The 20,154-nt window shown below is 32.9% G+C and overlaps 1 pseudogene; it reads left to right on the forward strand.

The window, feature by feature from the left end:
- The first annotated feature begins 6,072 nt into the window (after positions 1-6,072).
- On the forward strand, positions 6,073-19,942 carry LOC113382670 (annotated as a pseudogene).
- The last annotated feature ends 212 nt before the right edge of the window (positions 19,943-20,154 follow it).

A 20,154-nucleotide genomic window follows, 5' to 3' on the forward strand; every position in this document is an offset into this window, starting at 1 on the left:
AAAAAAAAAAAAAATATATGTTCTTCTGATAGCTCGGTGTCTACGTCATATATATACTCCTTTTTTTACGTATATAGTGGTATATATGCCCTTGCGCCGATCTCTGATGAAGTGTCAGTGTTTTTGTGAAATAAGTATTAAGTCCGGAATTGATTCTAAATCTTGCCTTTTAAAGGCACCGGGCTTAATACTTACAAGTTGGATATATATTATTATATCTGTCAAAATTTTAAAGGTGAACGTGCCTTTTGCATACTTTTCTTCCCAAACCCCGGATTGGGGTTGCTAATGGGGAGGAAGTAAGCACCCATTAGCAAGTGCTTTTTCTTTTTCAAAATTGTGAAGTCTTTTTATATCATTTTTAATAAATTTTAAATCAGTGCGCAAAACTCTTCAGGAAACAGAATAATTCCCGGGCAGGGGCCTGGGAAAAAATTCAAGATGTCGAACATAAATCAGAAGATGGACGTGCAGACAAGTACTGCACTAAAAAATAAATATGATGCGCTCACGGACCGTACAGATATGGATACTGATAGGGAGAGTGAGGACTACAGGAAAGTAACACGCCGAAAGAGGCGAAAAAGAACAAGGAGCCTGAGAAAACCATTACTAGGTCGGAACCAACTACCTCAGGCGTCCAAACCGTGACACCCAAAAACACCACCACGAAAGAGGCAAAAATCCCACCGATTATCATAAAAGGTCAAATAGATTTAAAAGCAATTAAATATCTAAGAGAAACATCTAAAATTAATTTTAAATATCAATACCTCCATAATAACCTACACAAAATTTTCACTGACACCGCTATAGAACACGAAAAAATCAAAGACATGTTAAGGGACTGCAATTATCAATTTTATACCTACACAATCAAAGAGGAAATGCCGAAGAAAATAACCATAACCGGTCTACATCCATCAATTACAGAGGCGGAGGTTCATGAAGATCTCCTGTCAAAAGGGATTAAAGCCAGGCAAGTAGTGCAGATAAAGAGGAAAACCTCAGATGGTGGTCAACACAAATTACCTATATACATTGTTCTCCTCGATAAAGACCAGAATATGTCGGAGCTAAAACGAATTACAAATATTGGGGGACATATCTTCTCCTGGGAGGCCTATAGGCCGCAGAATAGAGCGCTGCAGTGCCACAAATGTTTGAACTTTGGTCACACATCGTACACCTGTGACCTAAAGTACAGGTGTATAAAGTGCCTCAATGTGCACGCACCAGGAGCGTGCCAAAAACTACCACATGAGGCACCGATGTGTGTCAATTGCAAAAGCGAACACCCGGCAAATTATTCCAAATGCAGCGCTCTTATTAATTACAAAGAAAAGAAGGAAAGCGACGCTCTCAGGAGAAGACAAGCGTATAGGCCAGCACCAACACCAGTGCCACTGACGAGGAGCTTCTCGTCAGCTGTAAACTCCACCAACAATGGTCCTAACGTCCGACCTGAATATCCTCAACTCCCTATCCCATCGTCACCATACAGATCAATGGTCCAGTCCTCACGAACAATGGTCCAGCCTGCATCATCACAGATCCGGCCTGCACTATCGCAACCACCAACACGGCCTGCCTGCAGCCAACCCGATCCAGACCTCAACACTCCGGAAGGACTCTTTACTGCTATGGGCGAGATCAGGAAGCTATTTGCGGATCCCCAGGTAAAGCAAATTTTCAGTGAGCTATACAAACTGACAAAAACACTTAACACAAACATGACTTATAACGACAAATACACAACAATTTTGAACTTTCTTACTTCATCACCATAAACCAATCGCAAGACTTACAAATAATGCATTTCAATTCAAATGGACTTAAAAAACGTTGACGAACTGAGACAGACGATAACAAAATACGATCTGGACATAGTACTGATTAACGAGACACACCTAAAACCTACGGACAGACTCTATATCAACAATTACAAAGTTTACAGAAACGACAGACAGACCGACGCACGCGGATGGGGCGGCACTGCGATTTTGATTAAGTCTAACATCAGACACGAGCAAGTGCCAAACCTGACAGCGGGCGGTTCTGAAATAACAGCTATTAATGTATACAAGAGAGGTCAAAAAGTAACCATAATATCGATTTACATCCCGGCAAGCAGACTAGAACATACGGACTTACAAAGACTACTGGACTCGAATAGATTTGTTCTTATGGCAGGAGACTTTAACGCACAACACACAACTTGGAACTGTAACTTCAACAACGCAAACGGAAACAGACTTTACGAATACCTGACCGAATACAACACCACAGACGCACAACTACACTTTCCTGACACGCCGACCAGATACGCCACCGTACAGACGCACCATCACAGTACGATCGATTTGGCATTGACAAAAAATCTACACGTAACATCCGAACCCATAACAAGAACACTTTTCAACTCTGACCATAATCCAGTTTTCATGACCATTTCAGACAGACTAGACGTCGACCAGACCCCCACACGCAAATTTTTAGATTACACCAGAGCCAACTGGCCAATTTTCAGAGACATCATCACAGACAACACACGACACACTATGCCAATCGATACCAACACTGACATTGAGGAGGCTGTAACACACCTTACACTGACAATCACAGACGCCGTACAACAGACTATACCGACACTAGACTCAAGAACAACACCAGCCAACGACTTGCCAGAACACATTTTATTGAAAATACAACTTAAAAATCATATAAAGAAACTGTGGCAACGTACCGGTGACAGACTACTCAAGGAACATGTGAACAGACTGACAAAAATTATTACCAATGAAATACGTGATCACCGAAACAACACTTGGACCAAAAGACTCGAGAACATAAATACTGACCCACACAAAATTTGGCAGACAGCAAAAAGACTGACGCAAAAACCAACATCCATACCTCCACTCAAATTAACTGACAACAATTACGCAACGACACCAGCAGACAAGGCGGAAATATTGGCAAAAAACTTTGAAAACATACATAAACAAAATGCCAATATGTCAAACGCAGACCTGAAACAAGACGTACACGAGACAATTCAAAACTTCACTGACCTCCACAGGGACAAAGACTTACGAATAGACCCTGCCACAGTTTCTGAAATAAAGACAATAGTTAAAAATTACCGAACAGAAAAGCACCGGGACCGGACGGACTACAAAACATAATACTTAAACAACTGCCGACAAACGCCTACATTTTACTTACCCGGATAATAAATAGAATAATGACAAAAGGCTGCTTTCCCGCTTCTTGGAAAACCTCCACCATATTTCCAATAGTGAAGCCAAGGAAACAGCCAGACATACCACAGAACTACAGACCGATCAGCCTCCTCAACACAATGAGTAAGGTAGCCGAAAAGGTACTACTCAAAAGACTTAACAAACACATAAGACACAACAAAATCATACCTGACACACAATACGGCTTCAAAGAACGACACTCCACACTACACCCACTGACAAAACTCATAGAAAATACTGTTCTCAATTTTAACAGACGAAACCATACCGGATTGGTGTTGCTTGATTTCGAGAAGGCGTTTGACACCATCTGGATGGACGGACTTATACATAAACTCATACAACTGAATTTTCCACCATACATTACAAGAACATTACACTCATACCTCTCAGACCGTAACTTTACCGTACAAGTAGACAACGGACTTTCGACGGTTAAACAAGTGACGGCGGGAGTACCGCAGGGCTCGATCCTGGGACCGTCACTGTTTAACGTCTACATTCACGACATACCCACTGACGCCGACACCACCTTACTGACGTTTGCTGACGACACTGCCATATACAAATCATCACGATCACCGACGCTACTGACTACAAAGATACAGACACACATAGACAAGCTGACGAAATATACTGACAAATGGCAGATCAAGATAAATCCGCAAAAGACGGAGGCAATTTTATTTACTAAGAGCCGAAATGCCATGACTAGACTGACTGACTTAGACAAAATTAAAGTATTAAACTGTGAAGTTGAGTGGTCCAAAGATGTCAAATATCTTGGTGTGACCCTGGACCATAGACTCAGCTTCACAAAACATATTAATACGAAAATTGGACAGGCTTACGGGATGTTAAATCTACTGAGACCTCTCTTGAACCACAACGGCCCGCTAAGCGTGAAGAACAAGCGAACACTTTACTTGACACTGATAAGACCGATACTGACATACGGCGCTCCGGCATGGAACGCGACGACTAAGACTAACTTACGGAAACTACAGACATTACAAAATAAGACACTACGACTTGTACTCAACAAAATAAGGGACCCACTGACTAGACATTACTACTCTTCAAAATACATACACAAACAGACTGACGTACCGACAATACTCGACTACATAAAAAAGCTCACTGAGAATTTTTATCTAAAATGTGGGGATCATCCTAATATGAACATCGCGGGCCTCGGCCAATACACAAGAGATGATATTTGGTATGGCAATCACGCCATGCCAAAATATATACTGATCGACCCATAGCGGCAATTGAAACTTGGCTCGACGCAAATATTCTCCCTCAAAGTGAATAAATCTTTTTTTGTTTTTCTCCTTTTTGAGTTATTATGTGTTATTATAATAGTGCTAAGTGATTTTTTTTGGGGAATAAATTTTCTTTCCTCTTTTTTGTCACAGAATTATGTCACAACTTGTATATCTGAAATACTTATTATTGTATTGATAGAACAAATATGAAGGATGAAATACCTACGGGTAAAAATCCAAAATGAGAAATGCTATGTACACATATATATCTACTGAAATATATTTATTTATTATTATTATTATTATCTGAGAATATGTGGTCCGCTACCAACTTGTTTGTGAATTTGTAGTCATAACATTCAATTTTGATTTTGTTAATTCCGATAGCTTTAATTTCCTTTATATATTTGTCCATCTCTGGGTGCTTGTTAAATATCTTTCTTCCTAATGCCATGTGGTGTAGTTTGCCTATGTTTTGTTCATCGATTCCACATAAATTAAAAATGGTCCTATGTCTTTTTCTGTGTATGACACTGTTTTAAATACTTTAGTATTTCTCGATTGATTATTTTTTTCATATGTATTCTCATTAATCTTATCGTTGGTTTTTAAATTTTCATTCATATTAATTACCTCATTATTGTTAATAGTTTCTTGGGAAGGTTTGTCCCCTGTGAGATTTTCACTAGCACTGTTTTTCCCTCGAGTCGTTTCTATATTTGTTATTGTTTTCATTTCGTTGTTTGATACAACGTCACTTTCTTGCACTGAATTGATTGTTCCTTTAGGTGTAACATCACTATTTAATTTATTTAAATTAACGTTTGATTCAGTTTCCATATCTTCTCCATAACATATACGCAATGCGTTTCCTATGCACGGACCTAATTGTATTTGTTCACGGTCATCGTCGGGACCCTCTCCGTAGGGTCCGCTATCCATGATGTCACTATTTCAACTACCTGCTACGGATTACTCACTATTCAACACTGAGGTCTTTATCGTTCGAACGCTCGTTGCTGAGACAAATGTATTTAAAAATCGTTCTACTTTAGTTTACATGTGATATAAATTTTGGTTATATTTTAGTTGTTTCTTTGCAAATCATAAGTAATTATTCAAATAAAACTTAAGTTTTTTATGACATATTTTTTTAATATTTATCTTATATTAATTTTTATTTTTCCGAAACTTTCTTATACGTTGATCAACGAAAATAAATTGCATAATAAATTGTATAATTGTACTACTGTATTTTATACAGTTGTGTCATTATAAATAAGTCAGGATATAATAACAACTGCATTCACAGTTGCAAAAAAATAAATTTTTAATTGAAATAGATATTTTGAGGAGAGTGAAAATTATATATGAAATATTTCAATAATTTTATTGTTGCAAATAATTTGCATTTTCATTAATTTTCCAAGGTTAAACCTATACATAACTCATGGAATGTTTTTTTAGATAATCATTTTTCTGCGCCTTCACAAAATGTTTTTCACCATTCAAAAAAATTTAAATTCTTTGAGTAGATGTTAGGGTTTGTGGGTTTTCAAAAACCGGTTTTTTGGCGAAAATTATGGAATTCGAAAACCGGTTTTTTAGTGAAAAAAGCCAGTTTTCACTGTCTAAATGGAAAATGACAAATATAGCCAAATATAAAAAATAGATGAAAGCGTTTTGATTCTTGAAATCATATTGGTTCAATAGCATTTGATATCTTATCAGTCTGCAATGGTTCCCAGAAAGTTTTTATATATTTAATTTAGATTTTTTTACCAGAGTATATTTTCATTTAAATCAGTGTGACTTGAAGAAGTAACTTTCTCTACTCAAACTTAAAAAGAGTTTTAAACCCTAGAAGCCATAAATAAAAGAACAAAAATTTTAGAATTATTATATTAGGCATTAAAAACAATTAAGCATAATTTGCTCGCAAGTATGAGAGTAAATTCTATTTCAGTAGCAATTCGATAGACGTTCTAAATTTTTTTAAATTTTAATAAACAAAAAACAATTTGCATGTTTAAAATTAATTAATCAAAATTGCTCGGAACAGAAATAAAAGTTTAGCTTAATTGTTTTTAAAACTAAAATTGATATTAGCAAGTATGTATCAACATGCATCTAATATTTTTTTATTTTTTTTATTTAATGATTTTTTTTATTTAAAAATGTATTATTTTTATTTATTCGAAAACTTTCCTTTCACTATCATAAAAATATTTTCATTCTTATATGTAAAAATGATGCATGAATAACGAATAATTATTTTCAAAGTTATTTAATCAAGATAAACTATTATTTTTTAATTCTACTAATTAAAACTAAAATATTTTTGTTTACTATGCATTAAATTGAACAATAAATAAATTCAGTCTAATACTGCTCTAAATCACACTTTTGCTGATAAATTACAGAATATTCGAGCAAAAATTTATTTTCTATATAAAATTCGAAAACCGTCTAAAACAGGTTTTTTAGCAAAATTTAAATTCGAAAACCGCTTTTCTGAAATGTCGGTTTTTGTATAAACCCTAGTAGATTTTTGTATAAACCCCAGGTATTCCAATTCATAATACTAACTAGTAAGTCAAAGTCAGAAATAAATTTTCTTTCATTTTTCTCATATATTGTGCATTATTTATCGAAGTCCGTTAATTTTTATTTGAATTTAATTTTTCCATTCTCAAACAAGTATTTTATTATCATTTTCAGTACGTATGCATGTTTTTGCATCGATGGATATACGGGAGTGCAGTGCCAAACCAATTGGGATGAGTGTTGGTCTTCACCATGCAAAAATGGTGGTACTTGTATCGATGGAGTTGCTCAATATAATTGCTCGTGTCCCGATGGATTCACAGGTCTCAATTCAAAACTTATAATTTTAATTTAAAAACATGTAAATTTACAAACGAATATACCAATGAAAGTCAAAATTTTACATTTGTTAATTCAAAAAGTTTTTATCATGGGGCTGAAGTTATCGAACGTTTTCGGTACTATTAAAAATAAGTTTGTTTGAAGTAAAACTTCTGTAGGCGCGACTAGGGTGTAAATCCGTACAAATGCAACGGAAGTCCGATACGCCCAAACTATAATGGTTGACACTGATAAATGTGTGCATCACGAGTGTTACTATATTACTAGTAAAACATCATTCAAAACTGTTATATGATGTATTTATTTTCACTTAAATTGGTTGCGAATCGTGCTGAATAGTTTTTGGTACAGATCGGCCGGGCTGTTTTTTTGTAATAAAGTGTTGAATTTTTTTTTCGACGATTTGTATGATTTTTTTTTTGACGGTAGATACCATAGTCTTATAGATCATACTAAAATGTTACGGCCCTACGACAACTCGTTTAACTTTCGTCAAAGTTTGCAAAAATTAGAATCGTTTTTTGGTATTTGTCAAAATTAGATCTTTGATCGACGTTTGCTCCAAAGCGCTTGAATCGATTTCAGAAATTTGACAACACTTTGAGGTATCTCAATGCCGATCTGCCGTTTTTTTGTAACTTGGGAAAAAGTGTTAAACTTTTCGTCCACATTTAAGCTCATACTACCGAATCGATTTTAAAAAACCAAAACTGTTCGAAAGATATTAATTTGAAATGATACTGATTAGTTTTAGGTGAAAAATCTACCGACCCATTTTCTTATAATTAACTGTTGAAAAAAAATTTAAGCCGATTTTTATGGAACTTTTTTGGCGATATATATCATGATCTTATAGAACTTACAGAAATATTACGGGCTTATGACTGGTAGTTTAATTTTAAAAATTCATCAAGGTTTGAGAAAATGAGTAGTTTTTTTGACGTTTGTTAAAATTAAAATTAGACGATTTACTTGGTTTAACGATAGAGCACTCAGTCTTAATTACTGTACCATTAAAGTCCTTCGGAAACTAGTTCAATTATAAAAATTATTGATTTGGGAAAATTTGCTTTTGGAAAATACTCCGAGTTATGTCCACTCTGAATACTTTTAATCACACATAAATTAATTTATTTATCATGGATTTAGTCGATTAGTTACACATATCGGGAAGTTCATGTAACTTGCAATCTTGCAAATCAACTAGTTTTTAATTAACTTCCCGTAGTTCCTCTTTCTTATAACTAAATAAAATCGTAAAATATCCAATGCCAGGTGATGACTGTTCGTAAACATTGACGAATGTTTATCGAATCCTTGCTTAAATAATGGGACTGCTGGGATTTTGCAAATGGTTACCGATGTCAATGCGGCCCTGGATTTCTGGGAACCCGTTGCGAACAAGATGTGGCCGTTTGTAATGCTACAGGCTCTGCAAGATGTCGCAATGGAGGAAAATGTGTTGAAGGTCCAGGATTAGAATTTTATTGCGATTGTCAACCAGGTATCAATCACATTATGTTTCACAATGTTTTGTAATAAAATAGTAATTTAGAATCAAAATGAAATAACCACTCATAATTATTTAAAATAGTTAACTTAAGAAAATTGGCATATAATAATACCTGAACTATGAATTTGCCATTGAAGGTTGATGAACTTTCAATTATTTTGAGTTTTATGTATTTTGAAAGTCAGTTTGATTTTTTATTATAAATTTTTATTTTAGGATGGCAAGGAAGTCTTTGCGAATTGGAAATAGATGAATGCGCTTCTAATCCTTGTCAAAATGGAGGTGTTTGTGTAGATAAACTTGCAGATTATGCTTGCGCATGCTACATTGGTAAGTTTTTCATAAAACATTCTAGTTTTGTTTAAAACAAATTAAATTGCATTTTTTTTAAATATGTTGTAGAATTTGATATTCAATTCATTCTATTTAATTTGCTTTGGTAAGCATATAGTATACTAAATATATTTAGTATACTATATGCGCAGTGGTGTTGTCGAGCCGGAACGCGCCGGAACATCGTTCCGGCAAATCATTTTTGAGCCGGAACACGTTCCGACAAGAAAAAATATAAAAACATCGCTACATACAGAAAATGATTTAATAAGTAAATTTTATACGTTATTATTCAACTAATTTTATTAAATGTTATTATTGTAATAAACATACATATATGTGCACAAATGGTTTTTGTAATAATTTTTTGTTTCTTACCTTTTCGAACGGAACTGGAAAAACATGAAATCGGTTTTAGAACCGGTTTTTAAATTTTAGCGTTCCGGCAAAAAAATATTAGCACAAAACCACTGGTTTTATCAAAGTCGTTTTTAATTTAGTAACAAATTGAGGTGTATGAACTTCTTATAGAAAAAATAATATTTATAAATTAAATCTTACATTCATTCGCATTTCTTATACGCTAACATCTACATCATAGGTTCCTATTCATGTATTTTTATAGCCTTACGTGTGCCTATACGTTGCATTCTATACTACACGCCTTACATCTGTACCATACGCTATATTTCGTTATATACTCTCAAATCCCTACATTGTATACCGAATACACCTAACCTATATCTACTATATATCCTATTAGCTATAATTTCTCTTACACGCTACATTTACCCTACCGAGAATCGAACCCGGGTCCGCCGCGTGGCACGCGACAACCTTAGCCACTACACCACCATAACGCTACAATCAACCGTCTTTTTTCGCGTGTCGTCGCGCCACCTTAGTATTAATTACCTAATTAATTAGAAAATGACCCGCGGAAACAACAGTGCGTCCCATATTATATTATTGGTGGGGGTATCCGATAGGGTAGTGGTTAAGGTGCGCGACTTCCACGCGGAGGTCCCAGGTTCAATTCCCGGTATAGGCAATAGATAGGTAGAGATAATACATAGGGCGTAAGGTAAACCTATATAATATAGGTGAATATATAAATTAGACAGTAGTATTTATAAGAAGTAAAAGGTATGTAGGTATATAATAAGTTAATGACGGTATATGTATCTCACGGTATGATAGATAATAGATATCTATCGATGATATACAATAATATAATATAGTATGATAAGGTAATAGGTTATCTATCATATTATTAGGTTAAGTCTTATAAAGTATTGTAATAAGTCTTGATTACTTTGAGTACTTTTATATCATAATAAATACCTGTAGGTATTAATGAATACAAATAATACCAGAATAAATATGATTAATGTCATTGAAGAATATAAATTATGTACTCAATGATTCATACTTGTACAATTTAATGTAAAGACTAGCTGTGTATAATAGAGTTAATTATATAAAAAGTCAATATATTAGATTTGTGAGTTCTTATCGAAATATATCAAATTTTTTGAACCGGATTTTAAATTTTAGCGTTCCGACAAAAAAATATTAGCACAACACCACTGTATATGCGTACTAAAGCAAATCAAATAAATGAATTGAATATCGAATTCTACAATATATTTAAAAAAAAATGCAATTTAATTTGTTTTAAATATTTGGCCGGGATCGAACCGGCGGCCTTCTGCGTGTAAAACAGATGTGATAACCACTACACATTAATTTGAACCAGTTTCCGTAGAACTTTAATTTTTTAGTATGTTCATTAAGTCTAAGTACTCCATCGTTATACCAAGTAAATTGTCTAATTTTAATTTTAACAAACGTCAAAAAACCGTCTCATTTTCTCAAACTTTGATGAATTTTTAAACTACTTGTCGTAAGGCCGTAATACTTCAGTAAGTTCTATAGAACCATGATATTTATCACCAAAAAAAGTTCCATAAAAATCGGCTTAAATTTTTTTTCAACAACTATTTACAAGAAAACTGTTCGGTAGATTTTCAACTAATCAGTATCATTCCCAACTAATATATTTTGAACAGTTTTGGATTTTTTAAAATCGATTCGGTATTATGAGCTTGAATGTGGACAAAACGTTTATTTTTTTTTTCAAATTACAAAGAAACGGCTCGGCAGGTCGTTGCATAAAAGTGACAAACGAAAACTCTGATCGAGATACATCAAATAGTTTTGAAATTTCTGAATTCGGTTCAGGCGTTTTTGAGCAAACGTGGATGAAAGTTCTAATTTTGACAAATGCCAAAAAAATGATACCAATTTTTGCTAACTTTAACGAATTTTTAAAATTAAACGACTTATTGTAGGGCCGTAATATTTTGGTATGATTTAGGAGGCCATGATATCTATCACCAAAAAAAATCATGAAAATCGTCGAAAAAAATTTTTTAACACTTTACTACAAGAAAACGGCCCGGCCGATATTTACCAAAAACTAATCAGGTAGATTCCCAACCAATATCTTTCGAATTATTTTTGAATTTTCGAAATCGATTCAGAATTGCGGGCTAAAGCGTGGACAAACAATTTTTTACTTTTCTGCATAAACTTCTTCAGGAAGTTAAAAAAATGAAAGAAAAGCAAAAATAACCTATTTGAAGTGTGCAATCTAACAATTTTACGTGATGTTTGTTATACAATTTCGAATTGAATTCATCATCAAATTGTGAGTTTATATATTAGTTCGATATGCCTATATTCAGTGGCGGCGCTAGACCATTCGTGGGCGTCGGCGAAATTCGTTTGCGAGGCCCCCCTTTTTTACCAATTGCAAGTTGACTAGTGGTGCATGGCATCGTGCCTAAAGGCAAATTGCTGAAACTTTTCGTGCCGTAATTTAAATTTTTGAAAAGCTTTAAAAAAATTTGAAAAGTGAAAGAAATTGACTTTTTTTAATTTGAAATATTTTGTTGAAAATTTCGAACTTTTTTTCAAAGCAATCACGTTGCGTTAGCCGCGTTGCAGTCTAACTTAACTCACTATTAATTAAAATCTTTATAAAATATCTGATAATTTGATGTGCATATGCCAAATGGCTTTTGTTGTGCTTTTTTACTGGATTTCCAAAACCGCTAGACCTGCCTTCCTAAAAATGTGATCAGTTTAGCACTTTTTGCCCCGTATCTTCAAAACGGCTTATCCTGCCTTGCCAAAAACTAATCAGCACGTCTTCTTACCTTCAATACATGTTAAATGTTTTCTGAACTTTTCAAATTGGTTGATCCATGTTCGCGAAATCGTCGACGAAAATTTGCCAAAATGTTAAGAAATCTTTAAAGATATATAAAAATTTTCGTTTTCGATTTTTTTGCGATCACTATAACTGTATATGAGATTTATTTTTAATCAGATAAATACACCAATTGAAATAGACAAAAATTACACAAGTTAAAATAAACAAACTCTTCGGCAAAAATAGTTTGTTCTCCAGCTATTAGAAAAGCACTAAAATTAAATAATTATCGCGAAGAAGTTTCTTTTTTGCCAAACCATTTGATTGGCAAATTTTATGTTTTTTCGATCATTATGAATAAAAAATGGTAGGAAATCACCGACTTAATAACTAATAAGACAAAATTTTGCAATCTGCAAGTGATTAATTAGATTTAAAAAAGCTATAATAATACTAATTTGAGTGCACAAATCCGCACATCACATAGTAGGTATACATGGTCTAAAAGCTCGTCCCATTATTCTAAAATTTAATGAGTTTTTATAATTAATCATTTATCGTAGTTCCATAAAATTTATGTTAGATGAGAATAAGTTTTTTTTGAAAAAATATTTTTACAATAAATTACGAAGAAACTGTGCGGTCGATCTTGACGAAAAACTATTCAGCACGATTGCCAACTGAAAACTTTCGATCAGTTTTTGAATTTTTAAAATTGGTTCAGAAATGTCAAAATGTCGCTTTTTTAAGACATTTTAATTTTTTGACGACGACATCAGAGCGGATCAATCGATTTAAAGGATTTAAAAAACATTCGATTCGTATTGATAAATTGCAGGTTCAGCGGTTTGTTAGATACAAAAAAAGTTTAAAAGGTTATCAATTTTATTTGAAAGAACTGATCATCCCAATAGAATGTTTAAAAAAATAAATTGCTTGTGTTGACGGTGTGAAACAATGATTAGTTTCAAATTAACAGTTTTTGTTATTATCTCATTGTTATTTCTCATTGATCAATTTTTATTGATCATATGTAATTACTGTTTTGATACGTTAAGATTCCCACTCGTATGAATTCCTACGTACTCGCATAAGAAATACACAAATATAAACAACCAGAGAATTAGCTTGCGCGAAGTTGTTTAGATTTAATAATCTATATAGTGTTGACAGACAATATTAGATAATGTCCATAAAAGATAAGAGAGTAAAATGATCGTGCCTGTAAACCACTAATCACCTTCTTTACTCGCACATCCGTATGAAAATTAACTAAATTTTAAATAATTAAAATTTTTCCGGAACCTCTTGCGAGGCCCCCACAGGCGCGAGGCCGTCGGCGGTCACCGACACCGCCGACGCCTGGCGCCGCTACTGCCTATATTACGTGCGTACTGAATATCCTTGACATGCTATATTGACACGTTGTTGAAGTTTAACCCTCCGTCGGTCGGCGTGGTCTGGCCAGACTTTTTTCGACTTCAATTAAAAAAAAACAATACTTCTAGTAATCCTATCGACTTGAAATTTCTTGACTTTTCCTAAAATTTCATTAGCTGTCGATCAATGAAAAAATCAGGACGAAAAAACGTACAGAAGGAAAATTATAAGGATATTAACTTTTTTATACTTCAAACGGTCGGAAAGGTCTGTCTAGACCACCCATACATTTTGTATGAAATATACGCTTTTTGAGATATGTAAACCAGTATTTTGTCTTTTTTCATGGTATTTTCTATTCAAACTGCGTTGTATATATTCTTTCCTATGTGTTATAACATGAATGTTAGTATTTTCATGACGAGAGTTCATTGAAAACCTACCAAACTTATTGGTCATCGCAAACACTGAAAATCGGACGAGTAATGCACACATTATCAACAATTTTTCTACCCGTACTGCGTTCGAATTTTTTTTTGGAAACCTGTAGTGAAATTATATTTTCACTTTGAGTTTTACAGCTCATTTCAAAGGCGACGCACCTCATTTCTTTTTCATTTGAATTTCACATTCATTTCAAAGGCGCCGAAAAAAAATAAATATTGTTTTTAATTGATATAAATCAGAAAAATTAACAAAAAAAGCAACGATTTTTTTATATTTCTTAATTTTTTTATATAATATAATATGTAATATTTTTATTATAAGCAAGTTCAACACATGCAAAAGACGGTAAGAAAAAGAAAAAATCAAAACTTTAAATATTTACTGCTAATAATCGTTAATATATATACCAAAATAATATATAATATATTACCAAAAACTCATTTATCCCATATAAATGCATGTAAAATGAATGGTGGTCCAGCCAGACCTTTCCGACCGTTCGAAGGTGAAAAAATATCCGACCGACGGAGGGTTAAATCGCTCTCCACTCACAGCCAAAAATCTGGCAACTAAATTGTATGGTATTAAACTTCTTGATTTTTCATAAATACGTAATATTATATTAGCAAATATAAATTCTTCGAGACGTTGATTTCTTAATATTTCTTTTCGACGAATATGTAATTGTAAAGGAAAACATAAAAATCTCCTTATCAAATAAGCTTTAATGAGCGTTTTGATTTCGAATTTAACACTTTCGGGACGGCACCGATTTCAAAACAATCTATTTTACCGGCTATAAACTTGATTTCATTGTGTAAATTATGCAATTTGTTTGATAAAAATTTGTGGTCATTGAAGGACATACATTTATAATAATAATTTATTTTTGATCATTTTATAAAGAATGGTGACGTTCAAAACAATTTCCAAAATGCATAGCTGGTTGCTTTTGACATGTTTTACAATAAAATGCCTCCCTTCTGGTGCTTTTCTCTTAGAACAGGCAATACAATCCCTTTTTCTTTCACTCGCATTTAGAATATCCCACTGATTAGTCAGTATATTTGGTAATTTTTTTGCTGACATAATGGTTTATTTTTCTATTATATTGGCTAATAATTCATTTGTAAAATATAAAGTAAAATAATCTATTGGATGTCTTATATTGCTTGGTATTTGTAGTCGGGGTGTTTGTTGATGTATGTCAAACTCGATTATTGAAGGAGAATCGGCACATTCGCTAATGTCTTCCCGCTCTTCATTTATTTTATCGAACTTCTTCTTTTTGTTGGTTGGATAATATCATCATCACATTCATCACTATCATCGGTGCGAATAGTAATTTCGTAAAATTTGCCTGTATTAATGTCTATTTGAAACTCATCTTCACTACTGCTTAAATCACAAAATTTACCAGCCGTTTTGCCATATTTAAAAGCGCTCGGTCGTTTTAAATATTAAAAAAAAGACCATATAGCAAAGAAAAGGCTAAAAATACTACTAAAATAACTTAAAATTATTTTCAAAATACAATATTGTTTATCACTGCTATATGTAATTTATTCAACTTTTCGATGCAAACTGAGTCTGTGCCTAACAGAGTATGTTTGTCCACTGAGGTGGACACCCGTCCCCAAAGTGTTAAAATAAATATTTTAAATAATTTGCATGTTTGATAAATGACATAAACGTCTTATACAATAAGTCAAAGAATACGACTAAACAAAGTCAACATTTACAAAATAATTGCATTAGATTGAAATTTCAACATTTTTAAAGAAATAAAACAGTATATCTCATCAAACTATGTTACTTACTTGACTTTCTTGATCATCCTGCAGAAAATATTTTGACCATTATTTTAAATAGGTTACACGGGACACGATTGCGAACGACCAGTTCTGGAATGTTCTGATAATCCATGTTCCAATGGATCATTGTGTCTCATGGAATTCGGATATCCGCGTTGTTATTGTGTGCCTGATTACCATGGCGAAAAATGCGACCAGAAATATGACGAATGTCAACTAGGTCCTCGGTGCATTAATGGAGGGACCTGCATAGATGGAGTGGATGGTTTTACATGCTCCTGTCCTCAAGGCATATCTGGTGAGTTGAGAGAACATACTTTCAAACTTGCATTCTGATTTTTATTATTATTTACTATTAGATAACTAATCATTATGCGAATTTAAGCCCTTAAACCTAAATATCTGTGCCTCAATTCATTATTTACACATATCGTGAAGTTAGGTCAAAAATATCAAAACATTCTAAACGTCTTGAAATTTGATAATATTTTTTGATTGTATCAAAAATCGCCATTTAGACAACCAATGGTAACTGATTTTTACACCAGGGGAGTATACTCTTGAACCATAGTTAACTGGGTTTTCGGAAAACCTGATATATCACTCATTATAAATATATTATATTCTATTATTGTCTAGGATATCACTCGACTATCTCATCATTGGGCAGTGATATAATTAAAAATGTATATGCGATATCCCATTTTTTCATAACAATTTTGTTGTAATTGCAAGAAAAATTACAAATCTGTTTGTTGTATATATACTACAACATCTAAGATGCAAGTTTTTTAAAAATGCAGAAGCATATGAATATGAATTGTCTTGTCTAGTCTTGTGGCCAAGAATAACGACGATAAACTTGCATTTCAATATTTCTAACTTAGTTCATACTTATGTTTTGAAAAATATATCCAACTACGGGAAGTTCAAAAATGCAAAAATATTACTTGTTAAATAAGTAGGTACATGCATCTATCACGTTTTGGGAGCTAGTATGATTTCTATTTCGTTTTTGGTCATTATAATAGTTTAATACTATAATAAACAATATAAAACATCATTGAGAACAAAAACAACATAAACTACTCTAAAAACATGATTTAATTTATTTTAAATTATGAAACAACTTTGATGCAAAATTTACTTACTTGTGGGTCTAATTCAACATTTCTTTTAACATTTTCTATTATGCATTCATTTCTACTTTATTCACTTTTCGTTATTTTGTTTTTCGAAATACATATTCCTGAAAGGAGTTCCGCAATTTTATGTGGATACAATATGGAAATATAAAATAAATGATATAGCTTTAATTGTGCGTAAATTTAGAAAGCAAAATTAAAAGGAATATAAAAAACCACAGATATTAGTCATTTTTGAAATTATCATAATCAGATTTTCGGGAATTTATAGACATATTTATTATACTTTCGCACCAACATAGCTTTGAAAAAATATAAAGATGTTATATTTCTAAACTCAATGCTTAACTTAGATTTAACTAATAGTATACAGTTATTAATACACACATGGCTTTATTTACAGGTCTTCTATGCGAATGTTTAGAACTGCCTTATGGTTTATTGGATTGTTCTTATGTTCGCCCAAATTTAACTACAACCACTACCGAAATTATAACTTTTACGACAACTGAAACCACTACGATCATTGAAACAACCTCTTTATCAACAACAACAGAAATTCCGACCACAGAGATACCAACCACAATAATAGCTTTTACATCGGAACCAACTAGCACAGAGCTCACTACCCATATGTTTGATGTCCCTACAAAAATCAATGAAGCACAAGATACTGTCGAACCAAGAACAATCGAAGAAATTTCTACCACAACGGAAGATTTTACGAATATAATATTTCCAACTACTTTTGCACCACAATCGTCAGTAATTAATAAATCGACGGAACATACGACGGAATTTACAACAATTACGTTCTCGCCCAGTGATCCTCAAACTACATCTATTATTTCAACTTCATCTGAAATAACTGATAGTACTATCACTACTCCTTCAGGGTTATTAAATGTTACTGATATATCTCACTTTTTCACCGATGAACCCGATGCGAGACCAGGACAGACATCAACCGAATCAGACACAACAAGGCCCTGGACAAGTTCGTCAACTATCAGTTCAACTTTTACATCATATTTGGATTTGACGACTTCTACAGCAACGGTTGTATATGGTAACGAGTGCAGAAATTTATTCTGCGAAAATGGTGGTACTTGTATAACAACTTCTGAGGGAGCAAAGGTAAAGGTTAAATCTATGCATTTGATGCGTATAGTAATAAGAATAAATTTGATTACAGATTTCTTAAAAATGTTAAATATTTTGAAGTTTTTTCCAAATTTATACGGGTTATAAAAATTAAAAACTTATAAGTATCTCATCTATGTGTGTAATCTGCTCCTCTCAACACCCCATAAAGAATTTAATTTTCCTTACATTTTTTCCTGAATGTAATTTATATTTATTTAATATATACAAAATATATTGTTTGTTATTCAACTATTCATTGCTTGTTAGTTACCAGATATTTACCTTTACCAATATTTGTGTTTATTACAATTTTTTATAATATTCGTAATTATGATTTTAGTCTAATGGTAATAATAATACAACTCATATAGACCGCTTTCATTGTAATTGTTTCAATTCTGACTATAATTGCATTAACTTTTGCATTTACATGAATTATTATCATATAAATTATTTCTTTTATTTCAGTGCATTTGTACATTTAAATACCACGGCAGCACCTGCTCAAGACCAATAAATATTGCGACAGCCGCTTTTGGTGGTACTTCGTTTTTGACACATCGTTTGCCCGATTCGGTCCTGTACGGCCCAAATCCAAGTATCGATGTGAAAGTACAGGCCCGTACTTTAGCTCCTGATGGAGTTTTATTGCATGCTACTGTTGGTGACGACGCTTATATGACTGTTTATTTGAAAGAAGGTCTATTAAAATTCGAATTTAGTTGTGGAGTGCAAACAATGATTCTTGGAGAAACAAGAGCTCCTGTTAACGATGGAAATGAAATGAGTATAAGAGCGAGGTAAGTTGTGGAATATGAATTTTTTTGATCAAATAATAATTATTTCAATTATCCACAAAGAGCAAGTAGTGAACCTTTATGAATAAAAATAAAAGCATAAAACAAAACACAAAATAATCTGACAACTGACGGTGATTAAGCAAAGGTCTTAATTACTTGAATTAGGTTGAAGATTAATGTAGAATAGACCGTTTCTGTCTCTGGTAGTATTCTATCGGAGTTTTCTTGCAAATGAGCTTAGATAATCCTTGACGCGGATTTTGTACTTGTCTGAATGAGTTTGTAAATCATCGTTTCCAGTGCTAATATCTTTTAATATTGTATTTCAATATCTTTGAATTTCAAGACGTTTAATTTGGAAGCTAATTCCCATAGTTGTATGCCATAGGCTTAACACCCTATGCTTGTTCGCTTGTCCTATACACTGTCCTATTTTCATTCCGTCTTTTAATTTAATACATTTGTGAACAAATAAATTTTAAAAATAATTTATATTATTTTTTTCAGCTTGGTCTTCAATCCAGAACATAATCACTGCAATGCTTCACTTCGAATTAATGATACTCTAACAATGAGTGGCGATCAGCTATTCAAATCATTCCTTGGTTTGCCATGGTCCAGCAAAACTTGGTTGCATTTGGGAGGACTACCGCAATCTAATCAGAAACCAGATACCAATAAACGACAAGGTTTTGTTGGTTGCATGCGCGGTCTAAAGGTTAGTTATTTCGTATGGGGGCGGACTCACTAACATTTTTCTCATGATCAGTTAATCAAAATTATATATTTTTGAATTTTATGAAATTTTTTATTTTGAATATAAATTTTATTTTGTCACTTACGTTTTATGGTTTTATGAATTAATATCTAAAACTGTTTAATTTTAATCCGACATATAAACAATAAGTTCCAAAGCATTAGGGGCTACTT

The sequence above is a fragment of the Ctenocephalides felis genome, unplaced genomic scaffold, assembly GCF_003426905.1.
Source record: "Ctenocephalides felis isolate EL2017-DRISC unplaced genomic scaffold, ASM342690v1 CF-g0.4_SCAFFOLD_03555, whole genome shotgun sequence".
Classification (NCBI taxonomy): Eukaryota; Metazoa; Arthropoda; class Insecta; order Siphonaptera; family Pulicidae; genus Ctenocephalides; species Ctenocephalides felis.